This window comes from Cetorhinus maximus, chromosome 5 (genome assembly GCF_964194155.1).
Source record: "Cetorhinus maximus chromosome 5, sCetMax3.hap1.1, whole genome shotgun sequence".
Taxonomy (NCBI): Eukaryota; Metazoa; Chordata; class Chondrichthyes; order Lamniformes; family Cetorhinidae; genus Cetorhinus; species Cetorhinus maximus.
The window spans coordinates 31,450,643-31,458,364 of NC_135883.1; the positions used below are offsets into that span (position 1 = coordinate 31,450,643).

The window sequence follows — 7,722 nt, forward strand, 5'->3', positions numbered from 1 at the left end:
TGGTTCAGCCTCAGACAGTTTCCAGGTAGAAGGATGGAGTTGGTAGCCAGGAAACGGAGTTTGGAGAGGGCTCCAAAGACAATGGCTTCAGTCTTCCCAAATTCAGTTGGAGGAAATTTTTGCTCATCCAATACTGGATGTCGGACAAGCTTACATAGATTTTAATAGGTTGGAAATTCTAACCTTTCATGGTCAGAATTTTTAGAGGGGCTGGTTCACATCCCTGCTGACTCTGAAAGCCCCGCTGCCTTTTTATGTTCTAACAAGAGTTGATTGGCAGTAGGTGGGACTTCTGCCCCTCACTCAGGAGGAAGCCCCACCTTGGAGTCAGATTGACCGGCAGCTCTCCAGTCCCTCCAGGAACAGTGCTGCAGTGGCCAGAAGAGACATTGCAAGAAGCTTCCTGAGCCTAAGTCCAGGGAACTGGAGAAAAAGCTGAGTGTCAGGGATCCAGGTAAGGAGGGTAGGGAAGGCCTGTAGGGGGGGGGGGTGTGGTCGCCAGGGATGACAGGTGTCTCGGGGGAGGAGGGAGGTCCGCAGGTCACCGGGCCTTAAGGGGAGGGCGGCCCCAGTCAGAAGGGGGCTTCTGATGGAGGCGGACCCTCCCCCTTCCTGCCCGAGATTGAACTCCATTTCCGACCAACCACCCCACACCCTGCGCTGTCATCCACCTGCCAGCCTAAAATGTGAAGCTGGGCAGGAAACGGTCCTTAAGTGGCCCACTTAAGGGCCATAATTGGGGCCCTGCCTGCCCCAGCATAAAATCGCTCTGAGGTCAAGGAAGGCGGGATCCCGGAGGGAATCCCATCCGTGCAACTTCACGCTCCACGCCCCGCCTCAGAATCCGTCGGGGGCGAGCGTAAAATCCTGACCTCATGATGTACCACGTTACAGTTGAAACTACAAATTTTTTGGCTTAGTATATGAGTTAATTTATCTTATTTAAATGTTTCAATGTTAGCAACAAACCAATTCTTATGCTATTACTTATTGGGCACGACTCTTGTTATCTGCTTTTGAAAACCTTTTTGAAAATGATTAATCTGTACTTTAACTTACGCCCCCTTAAAAAATCAAAATAAAACAAATAAATTGCAGAGCCCATAATTATGGGGACCAATTTTGTTTCTGGCGAAAGCACGCATGCCAAATAATATTGTTACACCCCATGCATGTTGGAAGAATGTTGTTGCAATGTAGCCTGAAACTCTGGGCATAATAGAAAGGCTCAGTAATATAGCTAAGGGGGCACTTCACTCATAAAAAAGTAAGCCTAATCAGATTTTTGGGATGTGATCACAATTCTGAAAATGCACAGCAGAACAGCAGAAATAAACACCCAGTTCTGTCATACATAATAAGCCACTACACTCCAAAAGCAATTCAGTCGAGCTGTTCCAAGATAAATTTGACAATAACTTTAATGGCCAGAAAATTGTAGGCTGGGGGTTAGTGATATGTCCCTCTAGTGCATGTCAAGGAGCAGCACATTGGAAACCTTATTCCTGATTTTCTACTTCTTTTATGTTTCGTACCAATTCTGTAGTTCTGCTTATAGCTTGTGCGCAGGCAGTTGTTTAAAAGGAATAATAGTAACTTTCATTTTCTGGTTGGCAGATCTTCCTTGCTTTCGACAATGCAAAAAAAAAAGCATTGATGACCTGCATGCGAGGGCTGAATACTCAGTCTGCTCGTGGCCAGAAGACGTGGCAGCCAGCACGGCTTGCCATTTGCATTTGTTCCTGTGGCACTGCTGCCTTTGACAGAAAGCTGGCAAATGAACGCCTGAGGTGGCTTTTCACTCGTCCATTAGCAAGAGTGCCAATTCACTTATAGTGCAACTGTCAGATAAATGAGCTTGCTGCTGTCTCTGGAGACCTGCTTGTATTAAGTGGCATTTGCTGGTGCCTCTGGAAATGGTGGCGCTCCTTTACAAGTTTAAATGCTATCTCTCAAGACAGTGGCTGCTTGAATACTTAGTCCATTTTTGACTTACTGGGCTGTAAAGACTTCCTGGCTCAGGGGAACATCCAGCAGCCAGAAGCAAGTCCAGATACAGTTGTTTCTCTCTTGCTGTGGTGCTGTGGAATAGGCAACATGTCAGCCTCTGCCTCCATCACAGAATCATTTCTCCAGGCAACTCTGTAACAAGACTGTCACCAAGGTGAATGCTGATTCAGTTGAAAAATTGAAGAACAAAATGAAAGAGATGTGATTCAGCAGAGTATAATACATGGACACCTACCATGAAAATAGGAAAGGTTGGAAATGTTCAGTGCAAGCCCTGAAAACCAGAGCAAGCTTTTTGCTAGTTTACCAATTTCAGGAGGTATTGGGGGAGGGTGTCAATAGGAGGGTCGAAGTTATGTCCAAAGCATGAGCTTTAAAATATGGGGATTTAAATACTGAGATTTAGTGTGTCCAGCCATAATGTGTATGTGCTGGATTTAAATACTTGAGTGTGCCCAGACTTTCTCTTTAGTAATTGCAGGCATTTATTTTTTAAGAAGAAAATACAAGGTATTTCATCAACATCTTAAGCAAATCATTGGTGTCATTGTTGACTTGTATACGTACACTTTTCTAGATGCCAGGCACTGCATAAAGTTATGAATTGCACTTATTGAACAATTATGCACATGTATTTAATTGCCTGCTGTTCTGCTGCTGTAAACACCCTCCTGTTGAGTGAGCAAATGGGTTATTTTCCTCTTCCTTGCATGAAAGCTATTAACTCTTTTTTTCCTTTTAGGTTTTAGTAGCCAAGGATCAAAGGAGAGACCAGGCCAAAATAGTTCCTACACTTGACTTAATGAAACAGAAATTAAATAGCAAAAATGACAGAAAATTGGTCAATTATGACAAACGTGTAGTAGCACTCCTTTCACACTTCTCAAGTAGTTAAACTAACACTTAACAGAGCTGACTGATGAAAAGTTTATTATTCCAGCTGTACAGTATGCAAAACTTTCAGTTAATGGTTTCAGAGAAATGTAGAAAATGCCAAGATATCCACAAAGTTCAGTCTTCCCTGAAAATAAGTCCTGCCTGTAAATGTGATTATGTGTTCTCCAAGTCGAAAAATATGCTTTTCCTCAGACAGCTTTTTTTCATACACTGTGCTAATCAATCACACAAAACTCTATGGACATAACATTGCAATTATAATTGTTTAATCATTTGAAATTGACAGCAGTAATTGCTATTAGTTTACCATTAAATGATTAATGATCTTACTTAAGCAGCAAGGGCCAGCAATACCTTACAGTAATTTTCATGCACTCTTATAATAATAACATTTAAGAGACACTCTAGACAGAATGTTAGTGATGCAGGGTTCAACAATTCATAACTCTTCCCAGAGGACTTGTCAGAATGGATACAAGTATGTTAAATAAAATATCATAGACTTCTTTAATGAAAGGGGAAAAGGCTTTAATTATGCCAAAAAAAGAAAGAAAGCAGAGGGGGTTATCAATTTATTTTCAGTTGTCAGTGCTTGATAAAACAGTGTTTAGGTGAATTAAGCATGTTTTAATCAAAACATGTTTTAATTACAAAGACATTGGCAGTGTCAGCTTGGCTTAATTGGTAGTGCTCTTCAATCTGAAGTCAGAAGGTTGTGGGTTAAATCCTGCTTCAGCTCTAGAGTTTATAATCTAGCTTTATATGTTCAACCAGAGTTGAACAGTTGGTTGAGCTGGGCATTATAAAGATTTCATGGCACTATGCAATGAAGAGAAGGAAGTTCTAATTATGTCTTGGCAATCGTTCTTCCCTCCATAAGAAACAATCATTCACCTCATTGCTGTTGTGGAGTCTTGCTGTGTATAAAGTGGCGACCACATCTGTCTATACTTTTTTGCCAAGGATCACTCCATCTTAAAGCAATCATTGTATGTGAAGATGTGAAGCACTTAAGATGTTTTCAAGGCAAATGATGGGCACTATATAAATGCAAAACTATTTTTCAGTTTTGGATTATTAAATTGCCCATTGAAACGCATGCCACCCATCACACCACCCCCGCCCTCGCCACTGCCCCCACCGCCCCCACCCCCCACCCCGCCACTGACAACCCTCAGCCAAGGGTCATATGCTGAGTAAAGTTTGTTCCTATCAGAGTGTAATGGCAATTAGCCAACAATATTGTAAAATCTATGTGATATGTCCTGCCCTAAGAAATTACAGCAGTAACTGGATAGTATGATTTTTGGGGCAGGCTAGGTCAATTGCATAGTGTTTTCAATTCTGTACTTCCCCACGCTGCTTTGTTCATAGGACAGGATTTTACAGTCAGCGTGCAGGGGCGGGCCCGACATGCCGGTGCGTAAATTGACATGTGATGACGTCGGGCGTGCGTCCTGATGTCATCGTGCTGTCTCACGATGTTTCACTCGGCGGGTGCATCGGAGTTGGCTGCTATTCGCATTTCCCCACCAGAGGATGGGTAAACACCTGACCAAGTATCACCCGGCAACTGGTCAAAAAGAGGGTGCATGCTAGCGACCAGGTTGCCGTTCATTGTTCTCCTCATCACACACAAAGCTAGTAATTCGTTCAACATGCCCGATAAAGTCAAGTAAAAATTTGGAAAACACATTGTTTAGTTAAATCTTCCAGTCACTGTCGTTTCTCACTTTAATGAACGCAGAAATAAATCGGGCTACAGTACCTAAAATTTTCTGACAAACTCTAAAGGAGGCAAAACCGTTTTACTTACCTTGTAAAAACTCTTTCCGCCTCCATGAACTGATGTAAAAGCCGACAACTGCTGAGCCTCACTGCCTCGCTGAAAATCAGTAAACTTTCTGGAGGAGGGCGCCTTAATGAGCCCACCACGATGTAAAAGAGCTCGTTCACATGAGTGGGGCTAGTCGGAGTCCATTCCCAATCTCCCGCCTTTGGGAAAATGGCAGGGGTCAGCGACGGAGGCGGGGTTTCTAGCTTCGCCACTTGACGGTCAGTTTGTGTGCTGTCGCGCCTCCATTCCATGGTGATTCGGGATGGGAAAATTCCCACACATGAATCCAAGAAAAATCCTAATCATGGGCGGTTGCTTTTATGTAACTGACCGCTTAAAACCCTGTCCTTAAAGAGAGCACAGCTGCTTATTACACAATTGCAGAAGCAGTTGAGGAGCAGCAGGTGAGTAGGCGAGCTTTGACACACTGAGTTGACTGTCAGGCAACTGAAATGAATGGTTCATCTATGATTTTGTGCCAGTTTTAAAGCATATCTTCAAATACAAGATCTGGCAAGAAGATGGGAATTGTAAGGAGACAGGAATAAGAGTATACCAATACCAATACCAATGAACTAACTGTCGGACACCACGGGATGAGACATTGGCCAGAGCTCTACGTTCCCTTACTGACAGGCTTTTAGGCTTTGGGTTCCCGCCTGCCCTGACCACACTGCAATTTTACACCCTTGTCCCAGCTGAGGCACTTAGGTGGCCAATTAGTGGCCACTGAAGTGCCGTTTCCCCCCCAGCCTCAATTTTTAGCCTGGCAGGAAGATTGAACTTCCATGGGGGAAGTCTGAAATATATCAAAGGTACATCCTGGGAGGGAAGCCTGGGGGTGGGGGTGGGCGCCTCCATCAGAAGCCCCCTTGTGAAGTCAGGCATCCCCCCTCCTTTAAGATCTGGTGGCCTCCAGACCTCCTTTCCCCCTTGCATCTGCCACGAGACCCTGATTGCCCCCCTCGTGCGCCCCCCTCCCACGCCTTCTCTCCCCTTCCCATCCTGGGACCCCCTGAACTTACCTGAGCCTTCGGTTCCTGGACTTAGGGCTGAATTTTCCCCCCGTTGGGGGGGAAGTTGATGGGCGGGCGGGGCACCATTTTACGTGGGCGAGCCAACTAAGGCCCGCCCAGTGTGACGTCTGGCGGGAAGCGCTATGCGCTCCCTGTGCGGGTGGGGGGGGATTCCTAAAATTGAGAGGGTGCTCTTTCGCGCATGCACACAAAATAGCACCATCACCTCCCTGAGGCAAAGTGCAGCCTCAGGGAGATCGTCTCTACTTTCAAAAATATTAAAAATAGAAAAAAAAAAATTTCCCTTACATGTCCCCTCATGTGACAATGTCACTTGAGTTGGGACATGTCCATAATTTCCAAAAAAACTTTATTAAAATTTTTAAAACCCCACGTGAAACCTCATCCCGCCGGTGGATGAGGTTTCATGTTTTTTCTATTGCCCGCCGGGGCTCCTGGCCTGCCCGCCAACCTTAAGGTTGGACGGGCAGGTCCACTAACTACTTTAATTGCTCTGTCAATGGCCTCAATTGGCCATTGACAGGTCAGCGGGCACACAGCTTATTTTGCTGCGCCCCCGCCTTCTTGAAAATTTAAATGGGTTGCGGTGACGTTGGGAGTTCCGCCTGTAGCATGTTGCTCAATTTCTTCTTCAGGCATTATGGATAGCAGCACACTGTTCTCCTAAAAGTAATGGATGTGCAAGTAATCCTTAGCAATGCACCGTGGTTAAGGATTCATCAGCTCAAGATCTTACAACATGTATTGCCACCTACCTTAACAGCAATTTCTTGTGCACAATGTTGTATAGTTTCTTCCTCCACTTTAACAACAGCAAATCAACATGAACTGGGTGACACCCTCTAAGAAATAGTGCTCAAATGCCTTACCACAACCTTCTTAGGGTGCCAGTGTAAACCAGGGCATTCCAGACAGTGAACTGGTCTTCTATGAAGAGTAGGCCATGGAGGTGTTGGGATGAATACTTCTCTAGCTGTTGGAGATGGTGAGATTGATGGAGCAGTGGATACAACCAGAAGCTTCAAAACACTATTGCAAAGCAGCTTCTGGTCAATCAAGGCAGCAAAATGGTCCCAAATGGTCCTTTCAATGACCATTCTGTGGAAGCACATATTCTCACACTCATCAGCTGCTTTTATAACAATTCTTAGAGGGCTGATTTTCGAGAGGTGTACCATATCATCCATAAGTAATTCGTTCATTTACAGTCTTCCTTGAAAAACTCAGGCAGAATTCCTGAGGGTGAATGCATCATAGACAGTTCCTTCATATTTGGTGTTTATGTGACAAGTTCTTTACATCTGGTCACATGCAGCCTGGACATTCAGAGAATTGATACCACTTTCTGTTAAGAAAGTTGAGTAAGTTAATGGTTGGAGATCACAATGGTACATATTGCTATTTTGATGGCCTTTTTGCAATGCTGATTTGCTGTCAAGTCAAGCTGAATGAATTACCCAGGCCTCCTCCAGTGTCAGTGGCCAGACAAATCCATGTCTATTAGAACCTTGGGTGATATTGCATTGGACCCCCATCACTGCTTGAAATGAGTCTCTGGCATAAATATTGAGTCCACTCATTTCTGTCCGTGGCTGCCACAGCTCCCCTTTTGCCTCTTTGAAGTACATTCTTCTCACACAGATCTCTTCACTGTGGCCTTCACAGGATTTGTAAGTTATTTTCAGAGATAATGTTGTGTAAGGCAATGTCTCCTTAAATACTGTCTCAATTCCCTTTCCTCTGCCCTACAATGGCCTCCTTCCTCCTCCATTAAAATTGCACACTAGGGAATTCCACAAGGAATCCATACCTGGTACTCAGTGGAAGAAAACATTCCCACTGGTCTTGGAAACAGTTGGACTATCAGATCCAAGTCTAGCTCAATCCAGGAATGAAAGAAAGACTTGCATTTCTCTAGCACCATTTCTCTTTCACGACCAT

At 44.4% G+C, this 7,722-nt stretch overlaps 1 long non-coding RNA gene across 1 annotated transcript; it reads left to right on the forward strand.

Moving 5' to 3' along the window:
• Positions 1–389: 389 nt before the first annotated feature.
• LOC144680289 (uncharacterized) lies at positions 390–3,236 on the forward strand. Its single transcript, XR_013576524.1, has 2 exons — positions 390–454; positions 1,618–3,236. It is a non-coding gene; the product is annotated as an uncharacterized LOC144680289 (long non-coding RNA).
• Positions 3,237–7,722: the final 4,486 nt, after the last annotated feature.